We start from the raw sequence: 11678 nt of genomic DNA, 5'->3' as shown, positions 1-11678 counted from the left end.
GAGCTTCCGGCGACGATCCACGTTCCGGAGCCCCTGGCGACGGTCCACGGTCTGGTGACGACCCACGGTTCAGTTCCTCCGGCGATAATCCCCGCACCAGAGCCGCAATGGAAGATGACGTATCTGCGAGCGGAGTGGGTACTTCGCCCCGCAACCGGAGCCGCCCCCGATGGTAGATGCCCACCCGGACCCTCCCCTATTGAGTCAGGTTTTGCGGTCGGAGTCCGCACCTTTGGGGGGTGGGGGGATACTGTCACGCCCTGACCATAGAGAGCTGTTTATTCTCTATGTTGGTTGGGGCGTGACAGTGACTAGGGTGGGTTATCTTGGTGACTTATGATCTATGTTGGCCTGGTATGGTTCCCAATCAGAAGCAGCTGTTTTTCATTGTCTCTGATTGGGGACTAGGCAGTCATTTCCCCATTGTGCTTTGTGGGATCTTGTTTGGGTATAGTTGCCTGCGAGCACTTCATTGAGCTTCACGTTTCGTTTACGCTTTATTCGTTTTTTTCTTTGAGTTTCTTTTCTTAATAAAGAGGATGGAAAAATACCACGCTGCATCTTGGTCCACTCCTTATAACGATCGTAACAGTCTCTGTGTGTGTGTGTGTGTATATCAGTGGCGTAAAGTACTACTTATGTAGTTTTTGGGGTATCTGTACTTTACTTTACTACTTTATATTTTTGCCAACTTTTACTTTAACTGTACTACATTCCGAAAGAAAATAATGTAATTTTTACTCCATACATTTTCCCTTGACACCCAAAAGTACCCATTACATTTTGACAGGAAAATGGTCCAATTCATACACTTATCAAAAGAATATCACTGGTCATCCCTACTGCTTCTGATATGGCAGACTCACTAAAATACAAATGCTTTGTTTGTAAATGATGTCTGGCCCTGAATATGCGTAAAAAAACTAAACAAAAAAAACGATTTTGCTGTCTGGTTTGCTTAATAGAAGTAATTTGAAATTGTTTATACTTTTACTTTTGATACTTAAGTACATTTGAGCAATTCCATTTACTTTTGATACTTAAGTACACTAGAGGTTAAAAGTTTTAGAACACTTATTTTCTACATTGTAGAATAATAGTGAAGACATCAACACCATGAAATAACACATATAGAATCATGTAGTAACCAAAAAAGTGTTAAACAAATCAAAATAGATTTGATATTCTTTAAAAAGCCACCCCTTGCCTTGATGACCGCTTTGCACACTCTTGGCATTCTCTCATCCAGCTTCACCTGTAATGCTTTTCAACAGTCTTGAAGGAGTTCCCACATATCCTGAGATCTTGTTGGCTGCTTTTCCTTCACTCTGCAGTCCGACTCATCCCAAACCATCTAAATTTAGTTGAGATCGGGGGATTGTGGAGGCCAGGTCATCTGATGCCGCACTCCATAACTCTCCTTCATTGTCCTGTTGAAAAACAAATGATAGTCCCACTAAGCCAAAACCAGATGGGATGGTGTATTGCTGCAGAATGCTGTGGTAGCCATGCTGGTTAAGTGTGAATTGAATTCTAAATAAATCACAGACAGTGTCACCAGCAAAGAACCCCCACACCATCACACCTTCTCCTCCATGCTTTACAGTTGGAAATATACATTTGGAGATCATCCATTCACCCACACCGCATCTCACAAAGAGAGGGCGGTTGGAACCAAAAATCTCAAATTTGTCAAAAATGTCAATTGCTCTTGTTTCTTTGCCCAAGCAAGTATCTTCTTTGCAGCAATTTGACCACGAAGGCCTGATTCACACAGTCTCCTCTGAACAGTTGATGTTGAGATGTGTCTGTTACTTGAACTCTGTGAAGCATTTATTTGGGTTGCAATTTCTGAGGCTGGTAACTTTAATGAACATCCTCTGCAGCAGAGGTAACTCTGGGTCTTCCTTTCCTGTGGCAGTCCTCATGAGAGCCAGTTTCATCATAGAGCTTGATGCACTTGAAGAAACATTCAAAGTTCTTGTAATTTCCCCCATTGACTGACCTTCATATCTTAAAGTAATGATGAACTGTCATTTCTCTTTGCTTATTTGAGCTGTTCTTGGACTTGGACTTGGTGAAATAGACTTTTACCAAATAGGGCTATCTTCTGTAGGTAGTATGTTTTTTGTTGTTGTTGATAAAAACAAATACTTTAACCCAAGTAGTATTTTACTGGGTGACTTTCACTTTTATTTTAGTCATTTTCTATTAAGGTATCTTTACTTTTACTCAAGTATGACTATTGAGTACTTTTTCCACCACTGGTGTATGTGTGTGTGTGTGTGTGTGTGTGTGTGTGTGTGTGTGTGTGTGTGTGTGTGTGTGTGTGTGTATGTGTGTGTGTGTGTGTGTGTGTGTGTGTGTGTGTGTGTGTGTGTGTGTGTGTGTGTGTGGAAAGGGAGGGGTAGGGAGGGAAAGTGGAGGAGGGAGGGATCAGGGAGGGAGGCAGCAACACAGTGGGAGGACTATCCCGTGCCAGAACTTGTGGCGGCTGCAGCAGCTAACAGCCTCGTCTGACTGGAGGAAGTGTGTTGAGGGTTGATGGGAGCAGAGCAGAGCAGCAGTTCAGGCACAGAGCAGAGCTTCCATTTTAATATTTTTTTACAATGTAGAAACTAGTAAAAATAAAGAAAAACCCTTGAATGAGTAGGTAGTATGTTTTTTGTTGTTGTTGATAAAACAAATACTTTTAGACTTTTACCCAAGTAGTATTTTACTGGGTGACTTTCACTTTTACTTCAGTCATTTTCCATTAAGGTACCTTTACTTTTACTCAAGTATGACTATTGAGTAGTACTTTTTCCACCACTGGTGTATATATGTGTGTGTGTGTGTGTGTGTGTGTGTGTGTGCGTGTGTGTGTGTGTGCGTGTGTGTGTGTGTGCGTGTGTGGAAAGGGAGGGGAAGGGAGGGAAAGTGGAGGAGGGGGGATCAGGGAGGGAGGCAGCAACACAGTGGGAGGACTATCCCGTGCCAGAACTTGTGGCGGCTGCAGCAGCTAGCAGCCTCGTCTGACTGGAGGAAGTGTGTTGAGGGTTGATGGGAGCAGAGCTTCCATTTTAACACGGCCTGCAGCAGCCAACAGCCAGTAGTAGGAGCCAGCAGCAACAGCCAGTAGTAGGAGCCAGCAGCAACAGCCTGGAAGGGAGCAGCAACAGCCAGTAGTAGGAGCCAGCAGCAACAGCCAGTAGTAGGAGCCAGCAGCAACAGCCAGTAGTAGGAGCCAGCAGCAACAGCCAGTAGTAGGAGCCAGCAGCAACAGCCAGTAGTAGGAGCCAGCAGCAACAGCCAGTAGTAGGAGCCAGCAGCAACAGCCAGTAGTAGGAGCCAGCAGCAACAGCCTGGAAGGAAAAGCCAGTAGTAGGAGCCAGCAGCAACAGCCAGTAGTAGGAGCCAGCAGCAACAGCCAGTAGTAGGAGCCAGCAGCAACAGCTAGTAGTAGGAGCCAGCAGCAACAGCCAGTAGTAGGAGCCAGCAGCAACAGCCTGGGAGGGAGCAGCAGTGGGGGCAGCAGAGCCTGAACAAAGTGAGCTCACAGAAGAAGTGCCTCTAATCACCGCATTCCAGCAGAGGAGAGCCAGTCAACTTCCTCTAAGCCTGTGTGACGGGCAGAGAGCTATTTTACTCGTCTTCACCTGGACTGGACTTTACCCACCTCTCCCTAGCAGTGTCTGACTGACGAAGGATTTTAAAGAAAGGAGGAAAATAAAAGTGACTTTCTTTGCTTCTAAAACGGTAAGGTTTGGTGTTTTGAAGTTGTTTGTAGTGCTATACTTGCAGGGGAGCTGGTTTCAGTGTTGCGCTAGTTCATCAAAGTAAGTTCTGGAGTAGTTTCATGGAGTCTGGTGAAGTTTTAACCTGTGGTTCAGGCACATTTCGCTTCGGGGAATTGATTCAAAATACCAGGCGGGATTCAGGATAGAGAGAGAAGTGGGTTATTACCGGTGTCATTCAAACTACAAGCAGTGTGGTTGTGATTTGTTTGAATTCGACAGTGAGTGTAGTTCATTAAAAACCATGATCTCCTCATCAAGCTTTGGCTGCAGCTTTTCACTCAGTGAGAGAATTGCACAACTGTACATGTCCTATTTGTTGAGCCGTCTTTTGCATTGGTTTGGGTCTCCATGCTTTTTGGGGCTTTGCTGTGCTGGAGACCTTTATAATGTGAAACATATGGGGCCATTCCAGAGGTAGCATAGGCCTCACATAGCTCTATGAGTCTTGCATTTAAAAACACCTTTTTTCAACCTCTTTTGTTGAATGGCTGGTCTGCTGGGAAAAGAAAAATATGGGGAGAGACAGAGACAGAGAGAGAGAGTGAAAGAGAGAAAAAAAACAAGTTCAACTCTTCAAGCCACAGCTGCTGTGTGGTATTCGAGGCCTCAAGCCCATTGTTGATGACATGTACAAGAGTCCCTCTTACCTCACATAGGCTACACCCTGCCTCCTTACCGGTGTCTAGATCCCTCCCCTTTATCTCCTTAAAAGTCTGGATCCAGACACACACACCTGCATTTACACCTTCGTATCTATAAAACAATCAGAAGAAAAGCTCTAATGCATCATGAACACACATTAGAACACATGTAACAGTATAACTTTAGACCGTCCCCTCGCCCATACCCGGGCACGAACCAGGGACCCTCTGCACACATCAACAACAGTCACCCACGAAGCATCGTTACCCATCGCTCCACAAAAGCCCTTGCAGTGCATGGGGAACCACTACTTCAAGTGACGTCACCGATTGAAACGCCATTTAGCGCGCACCACCGCTAACTAGCTAGTCGTTTCCCATCCGTTACACTAGAACCACCGCTAACTAGCTAGCCGTTTCACATCCGTTACACTAGAACCACCGCTAACTAGCTAGCCGTTTCACATCCGTTACACTAGAACCACCGCTAACTAGCTAGCCGTTTCACATCCGTTATACACACACATCAAGATCTTTTTTCAGCTATCAGGTGTGAAATGTGAAACGAGTGTAGAAAGAAGTTAGAAAACACATGAGTTCTCTTATCTTCTCTGTCTCTCTCTTTCCTTTGATAAATAGGCGGCAATTACAAAAACGGATTAGTAGGACCTCGTGGTTTGGACAGGTGGGTTGGCAAATGGCTGGTGTGTGTGTACAGCAAGCTAAGCTTAACAGAGCATTCTGTTCTTCACACGGCACAGACTGACTGTCGGTCTGAGGGCTGCTGGGACAGTATTGTGTGTCACAGAAATGAAAGCTATCTCTTTTGTAGCCACACAGCACACATATGTAAGCCATTAGCTAGAGCGAAGAGAAGGAGAGAGAGAAAGAGAGAAAGTAAGTGAAAGAGAGGGATAGAGAGAGAGAGAAATAGAGGGAGGAGAGATAAAGTGGGAGTGTAATTCATTTTGGAACACATTCCTCTATGACCTTGGGAACGAAGGCGGTAATTAGGTGGTGCTTTAGGAGCCTGGTGGGTGCTGCTGTCACACACAGATTCCACTGAATTATTTATTTAGGTTCTTCTGTGGGGTTTTTTAAATATCTATTTTTTAAATTGCTATGTTAGTTAACCCCTCCCTCTTCGGAGGACAAATATCGTAGTTTTTTTGGTTGTTGCTTTTTTGCTACATATACAGTGGGGAGAGAACAAGTATTTGATACACCGCCGATTTTGCAGGTTTTCCTACTTACAAAGCATGTAGATGTCTGTAATTTTTATCACAGGTACACTTCAACTGTGAGAGCCGGAATCTATAAGAAAAATCCAGAAAATCACATTGTATGATTTGTAAGTAATTAATTAGCATTTTATTGCATGACATATGTATTTGATCACCTACCAACCAGTAAGAATTCCGGCTCTCACAGACCTGTTAGTTTTTCTTTAAGAAGCCCTCCTGTTCTCCACTCATTACCTGTATTAACTGCACCTGTTTGAACTCGTTACCTGCATAAAAGACACCTTTCCACACACTCAATCAAACAGACTCCAACCTCTCCACAATGGCCAAGACCAGGGAGCTGTGTAAGGATATCAGGGATACAATTGTAGACCTGCCCAAGCCTGGGATGGGCTACAGGACAATAGGCAAGCAGCTTGGTGAGAAGGCAACAACTGTTGGCGCAATTATTAGAAAATGGAAGAAGTTCAAGATGACGGTCAATCACCCTCGGTCTGGGGCTCCATGCAAGATCTCACCTCGTGGGGCATCAATGATCCTGAGGAAGGTGAGGGATCAGGCCAGAACTACACGGCAGGACCTGGTCAATGACCTGAAGAGAGCTGGGACCACAGTCTCAAAGAAAACCATTAGCAACACACTACGCCGTCATGGATAAAAATCCTGCAGCGCACGCAAGGTCCCCCTGCTCAAGCCAGCGCATGTCCAGGCCCGTCTGAAGGTTGCCAATGACCATCTGGATGATCCAGAGGAGGATTGAGAGAAGGTCATGTGGTCTGATGAGACAAAAATAGAGCTTTTTGGTCTAAACTCCACTCGCCGTGTTTGGAGGAAGAAGAAGAATGAGTACAACCACAAGAACACCATCCCAACCGTGAAGCATGGAGGTGGAAACATCATTCTTTAGGGATGCTTTTCTGCAAAGGGGACATAACAACTGCACCATATTGAGGGGAGGATGGATGGGGCCATGTATCGCAAGATCTTGGCCAACAACCTCCTTCCCTCAGTAAGAGCATTGAAGATGGGTCGTGGCTGGGTCTTCCAGCATGACAACGACCCGAAACACAGAGCCAGGGCAACTAAGGAGTGGCTCTGTAAGAAGCATCTCAAGGTCCTGGAGTGGCCTAGCCAGTCTCCAGACCTGAACCCAATAGAAAATCTTTTGAGGGAGCTGAAAGTCCGTATTACCCAGCGACAGCCCCGAAACCTGAAGGATCTGGAGAAGGTCTGTATGGAGGAGTGGGCCAAAATCCCTGCTGCGGTGTGTGCAAACCTGGTCAAGAACTACAGGAAACGTGTGATCTCTGTAATTGCGAACAAAGGTTTCTGTACCAAATATTAAGTTCTGCTTTTCTGATGTATCAAATACTTATGTCATTCAATAACATGCTAATTAATTACTTAGAAATCATACAATGTGATTTTCTGGATTTTTGTTTTAGATTCCGTCTCGCACAGTTGAAGTGTACCTATGATAAAAATTACAGACCTCCACATGCTTTGTAAGTAGGAAAACCTGCAAAATCGTCAGTGTATCAAATCCTTGTTCTCCCCACTGTACATACATTTTACCTATACATTTGACATACTCTTTTAACATATCCATTTCAAATACATGGTACTTTTATATATAACAATAATACATTACCAAACAAACTCTTTAATCCCAACCCTAAGCCACTCTCAGCCCATCCCACCTATCACCGTAGACCAACCCTCAGCCACTCTCAGCCCATCTCACCTATCACCATAGACCAACCCTCAGCCACTCTCAGCCCATCCCACTTATCACCATAGACCGCCCTTGTTTGTTTGTTTCCATGTGCCATATATTTTTCAATTGTGCTGGGATTATTTACAACATTTTTGAATCGTTCTAATCGTATATTATCCACAGATTGTGAGCTAAAGAAGAAAACCTTTCCTACGAGTATTATTATATTATTTATTGACTGACTATGGCTTTCCAGATTTGCCCAACACTGCTATTTGTAAGGTTCATTTTAAGTGCATGTTGTGATTTTTTAACCATTCCTGAACCTGTGACCAGAAACAAGCTACATAGGGGCAATACCAGAATAAATTACCTATTGATTCTATCTCTTCACAGCAAAACCTACAGAGCCGAGATTGTTGTATGCCCCAAACATATAGCATTCTGTTGGTGGCAAGAATTGTATATAATAATGTATATTGAATAACTCTAATTGTTGAGTCAAGTGTAGTTTTTTTGTACCAGTTCATAAACCATATGCTATGGAATTGGTACATCAAAAATCTCATCCAATTTACTTTGCAACCTGTATGGCGCAGCTGTCAACCTTTTTGTCCTCAGATGAAACTGGTATATTTTTCTATTTATGCCTGTTCCTTTCAGACAATTTGTCTTTAATCTTTAATATATGGCAGAATAACAAGTTCTCTACCTTCTCCCTTTTTCACTTGCCTCCTCCATTTTTGTGGTAGTGCTGCAATCAGTTGATTGTAAATTTGGATTGAGCAGATATTCCCAATTATTTTTGATATCTGCATATGTGACACAACTCCTTCATTTCTATTCATAATATCATTAATAAATATAATATAATTTTTAAACTAGAATTTTTGTATTAATCAAAATATTTGATTTTAACCATAACATTTGTTGTAATATTTGTTCCATCTTTTCTTTTCTGGTTCTTCTGTGTTGAATGAGGGTCAAAGCCACAGTGCAGCTTTTTTTTTGCAACAGATTCCTCGGTTTTGTTTATTTCGTTTCTTCGGTGTTGAATGGGCATCAAAGCCACAGTGTAAACCTATCGAGCGAGACAGGAAACGGGCAGAACAAACTGTGGCCTATTCTCTTCTCCCCAAAGCTACTTCATCCACCCAGCCTGTCATGTCATGGTGGGAGATGTTATCCCTTCTACTGTTTGAAGCGTGCTGCTGCTTTCTATCCATGCCAAGTTGTCTGAGTGACTGATGGGAATCAGGGAGGGTTATTAGATGGCGTCCAGATTGAATGCTAAATACCTTCAGGGGCCCACAGTCTCTGCAAACTAGCCGTAGGAAGGATAATTGATCTACTGCACCGCCTCCCTTCTCTCGCCACTGCTGGAAGTTCATTGTGCGGCCCATCTCGTGGGCTCTAGTTTGTGGTCTCGCAAGGGGCTGCTTATGGGGGTTCATTGGGGTGGTGTCCGTCGGCGTTCTGAAGGTGGATCGGTGGGGGTTGGGTTGGTGGTTGGCAGAGGCGACTCTGGACGCTTGCCGGGCCCTTCTCGCGGATCTCCCCAGCTACGGTGCTCGTTGGCCTCGTTTACGCGGGGTCTCCGGGGGGTTGCCTCGGCCGGCGCCTAGCAGCTGACTTAGAACTGGTGCGGACCAGGGGAATCCGACTGTTTAATTAAAACAAAGCATCGCGAAGGCCCAAGGTGGGTGATGACGCGATGTGATTTCTGCCCAGTGCTCTGAATGTCAAAGTGAAGAAATTCAATGAAGCGCGGGTAAACGGCGGGAGTAACTATGACTCTCCTAGAGACAAGCCCCGGAAGATAGTGGAGCGTGGGCAAACAAACTCAATACAATACAAGAAAAGGGAACTAAAAACCGAAATTAAATCGGCAGACGACCAGAGGGCCTCAACATAATATAACTACTAATATGTATATATAGCGGGCAATAAATTTATAAACAAAGGGGCCTCTAAACAGGACCCCAGCACCCATTAATGGGGATGAGTACAAAGATAAGTTTAAGGCCCAAGCTTTGGGGCCGTGCCAGCAGTTAAAATGTAAATATAGCACCTGGCTGCTGGGCCAAGCACACTGACTCCCAGAGAGACAGTAGGCTCCGTGTGGCTGGTTTATACATTGGTCCACAGCATGGCCAAGTCCTCCCATGCTGAGCTGTACTGAGCCATATCCCCCCTGCAGCAATGTCACATTAGTTTCCCTATTTCTTTTTTAAATAGAAGTATGGCACATTTGACTCATTCATAACATACTAACCTTAGGCCATGGTGGAAAGGCTGACTTTGTACTTTATTGACTACAGATTTGGGTTCTGTCAATGTTTGGTTAAGAGAGAACTGGGAGGTTTCTTTTTTGGAGTGTTGCTTACATTGACTGCTCTCCTTTTCACCACTGGAACATATTTCTGGTTTAATGTGACCATGGTGAATTCTAACTAACCCCAAAATGGACGGCATTGCCACAAACTACCCTTACAAAAAATATTGCAGTCAGAGTGCAGTATAACTGCAGTTCAACTGCAGTACAATGCAGTCATTCTGCTATTACTGCATCCAAAATACCACAGTCGACTGTAGCTACTGCACTTTAACTGCAGTTTTAAAACTGCAATATTTTTTTGTAAAGGTGTCAATCATGAACCAAGACCAGCCAATAAGAACAGTTCTAAGTTTGATGTTTTGAGCCAAGAATGGGGGGGAGGTTGTTGGCCATCAGGTTGCCAGGGGCGGACTGGGACAAGAATTCAGCCCTGGCCTTTTATCCACACCAGCCCACATCGCAGTGTGACGCCAACTCACACACACCCGATACAACCTACACAGGCAGTAGCACTGACACATAACATAGGCACTACATTACACCATTTCTGAACCATTTCTGTACCAGTGACTGGTGAGTCTTGGTCCTCCTCTTTTTTTTAACCAGCTGATATTTAAAACAAATACAATAATTAAAAACACCACTGGAGATACAACTCACCACTATAACTGTTCCTCTAGAGATACAACTCACCACTAGAACTTTTCCTCTGTCTGGAGATACAACTCACCACTAGAACTTTTCCTCTGTCTGGAGATACAACTCACCACTATAACTGTTCCTCTGTGTGGAGATACAACTCACCACTATAACTTTTCCTCTGTCTGGAGATACAACTCACCACTATAACTATTCCTCTGACTGGAGATACAACTCACCACTATAACTGTTCCTCTAGAGATACAACTCACCACTAGAACTTTTCCTCTGTCTGGAGATACAACGCACCACTATAACTTTTCCTCTGTCTGGAGATACAACTCACCACTATAACTGTTCCTCTGTGTGGAGATACAACTCACCACTATAACTATTCCTCTGTCTGGAGATACAACTCACCACTATAACTGTTCCTCTGTGTGGAGATACAACTCACCACTATAACTATTCCTCTGGAGATACAACTCACCACTATAACTATTCCTCTGGAGATACAACTCACCACTAGAACTGTTCCTCTGTCTGGAGATACAACTCACCACTATAACTGTTCCTCTGTGTGGAGATACAACTCACCACTATAACTGTTCCTCTAGAGATACAACTCACCACTAGAACTTTTCCTCTGTCTGGAGATACAACTCACCACTGTAACTGTTCCTCTGTGTGGAGATACAACTGACCACTATAACTGTTCCTCTGTGTGGAGATACAACTCACCACTATAACTGTTCCTCTGTCTGGAGATACAACTCACCACTATAACTGTTCCTCTGTCTGGAGATACAACTCACCACTAGAACTTTTCCTCTGTGTGGAGATACAACTCACCACTATAACTGTTCCTCTGTGTGGAGATACAACTCACCACTATAACTATTCCTCTGGAGATACAACTCACCACTATAACTATTCCTCTGGAGATACAACTCACCACTAGAACTGTTCCTCTGGAGATACAACTCACCACTATAACGTTTCCTCTGGAGATACAACTCACCACTATACCTATTCCTCTGGAGATACAACTCACCACTATAACTATTCCTCTGGAGATACAACTCACCACTATAACTATTCCTCTGGAGATACAACTCACCACTATAACTATTCCTCTGGAGATACAACTCACCACTATAACTGTTCCTCTGGAGATACAACTCACCACTATAACGTTTCCTCTGTCTGGAGATACAACTCACCACTATAACTGTTCCTCTGTCTGGAGATACAACTCACCACTATAACTGTTCCTCTGGAGATACAACTCACCACTATAACGTTTCCTCTGTCTGGAGA

At 44.0% G+C, this 11678-nt stretch overlaps 1 protein-coding gene across 2 annotated transcripts in view; it reads left to right on the top strand.

Annotated features, from left to right (window-relative positions):
• Positions 1-2480: 2480 nt before the first annotated feature.
• The window catches only part of LOC110508633 (tensin-3), an 84971-nt gene continuing 75773 nt past the window's right edge, over positions 2481-11678 (top strand). The window contains exon 1 of one of the 2 annotated variants that reach the window (XM_021589288.3): positions 2481-3738. The gene's annotated coding sequence lies outside the window, so the exon portion shown is untranslated. The remainder of the gene's footprint in view (positions 3739-11678) is intronic. The other variant, XM_090225511.1, reaches the window with a different exon arrangement.

This window comes from Oncorhynchus mykiss, chromosome 28 (genome assembly GCF_057628025.1).
Source record: "Oncorhynchus mykiss isolate SJ-2025 chromosome 28, ASM5762802v1, whole genome shotgun sequence".
NCBI lineage: Eukaryota > Metazoa > Chordata > Actinopteri > Salmoniformes > Salmonidae > Oncorhynchus > Oncorhynchus mykiss.
This window is presented reverse-complemented; position numbering and strand designations above follow the sequence as displayed.